We start from the raw sequence: 1,745 nt of genomic DNA, 5'->3' as shown, positions 1-1,745 counted from the left end.
GTAGTGCCAAGTTAAAAAGCTAAAAGTTAAGTTAAAAAGTTGAAAAGTTAAATAATTTTAACTTAACTTAGTTACATTTTAGACTCTTAACTTTATAACTTTTTATTTAGTTACATTTTATCGATAACTATTAACTTTTTATTTAAATTTTTTGAAGTTAAGTCTCAGATTCAAACGTATACTTCATTTAGAATACATATACTCAATATTTTATTTAAAAGTTTTGTTTGTGTATATTATTTACATTATATATTGATTTCAATCTAGCAAAAGCCGTATATTTTAATGTATCTAATTTTTGATAGGTTGAAATCTATATATATATATATATATAACAGTATATATAAACAAAAAGTTTAAATAAAATATAGAGTATATTCTAAACGAAGTATATGTTTGTGTGTGTGTGTGTGTGTGTCATTTCCGTTATTTGTAAGATTCTGAAATCATAAAATAGAAAGAAACTTAACTTTTAATTTCTCAATTACTTTTTTTTATTAACTTAACTTTTAATTCAATTAATTTCATTATACATTAACTTGTGTCTTAACTAAGTTAAATTTCCAAGATTGTTAACTTTAACTTAACTTAGTTAAAAGAAAAAATTAACTTACGCAACCCTGGTAATAAGGGTGTCCAAAACTAAAGTGTGTACTAAGAGTTAATATTCACAAAACGAAGAGTGAAATATGCGACAGTATACGCGGTAATTGGGTCTGTTTTCTGTGGCTGAACTAATGTACACTTTTGGAGCTAAAAGTGGGATAGATATTACGTTTGATACTTGTTTAAAGCGAGAAAGAGAGTTCTAGAACAGTACAGTGCAGCAACAGAAAACAGACTAATTGTTTGAAGCGCGTTCGTTACAGAGTGCGTGAAAATAAAGCGACGTCAGCGTTACGCGGAACTCGGTGACGCAGCGCGTTGTTATAAACGTTCGCGGCGATGCCGGTGATCTTGTTATCATTCGCGCGGTGAGGGTCGAGCAGGCAGGACGCAACGGCTCGGCTCGCTTGGCGTATCGTCGTATCATTTATCCCTCGAGCCGCGAGAGGTATACTGAGGAAAATTGAAGATGATTCTTCAATTTGTACGATTAGATACCCTACGATAAACGATTCGCGAGTTTATCATAAGAGACGAGCGTTCGGCAAGCTGAATATTTCGCGTGATTTATTCACTTGAAACGGAAAAATAAGATTACGAATTGTCTTTGTAGTATTTCTCTTTTTAAGGTGCTCCTTGCATTCGAGTAACTCTTATATCGCACTTCAATTGTTTTTTTAGTTTCTTTCGTAATTAAATTTACATATGAACGTATTGAAAATTAATATTTTCGGTTAATTTGTGGAGTTCTTGGGTTTATTTCGAGATGTACTGACAGTGTACTTAGTCAATACTGTCGCAATTAACGTGTTTTGACCGTTAACTCGTTAATGTAAATTCAGCGTTAACATTTCGGCAATGTCTTGAAACACTTGTCTGACGAGATTGTTCGAACGAAGTCCAGCGCTTGACGACAAGGCAACGAACATATTTTTGGATATTACTTCCGTGCGGATATTTATCCTTGTCTTTAATTTTAAGTTGCATGTTCGTTTGTCTTGCAACAAGAAATAGCAACCGTCTCCGAACGCGAGCATATATTATTTGTTAAACTTAAAATGCTGAAAATGTAAGAAAATTCAGTTGAGGTGAGACAAGAGTAACCGTCGCGCGTCGTCTCGGGAGGGGGGGGGGGGGGG

At 33.7% G+C, this 1,745-nt stretch overlaps 1 long non-coding RNA gene across 1 annotated transcript in view; it reads right to left on the bottom strand.

Annotated features, from left to right (window-relative positions):
* Nucleotides 1-1,008: 1,008 nt before the first annotated feature.
* LOC108762881 (uncharacterized) overlaps nucleotides 1,009-1,745 on the bottom strand; it is a 13,414-nt gene continuing 12,677 nt past the window's right edge. Inside the window, exon 3 of the long non-coding RNA XR_001940199.1 lies at nucleotides 1,009-1,155. This is a non-coding gene — a long non-coding RNA (uncharacterized LOC108762881). The remainder of the gene's footprint in view (nucleotides 1,156-1,745) is intronic.

The sequence above is a fragment of the Trachymyrmex cornetzi genome, unplaced genomic scaffold (assembly GCF_001594075.2).
Source record: "Trachymyrmex cornetzi isolate Tcor2-1 unplaced genomic scaffold, Tcor1.1 scaffold325, whole genome shotgun sequence".
NCBI lineage: Eukaryota > Metazoa > Arthropoda > Insecta > Hymenoptera > Formicidae > Trachymyrmex > Trachymyrmex cornetzi.
This window is presented reverse-complemented; position numbering and strand designations above follow the sequence as displayed.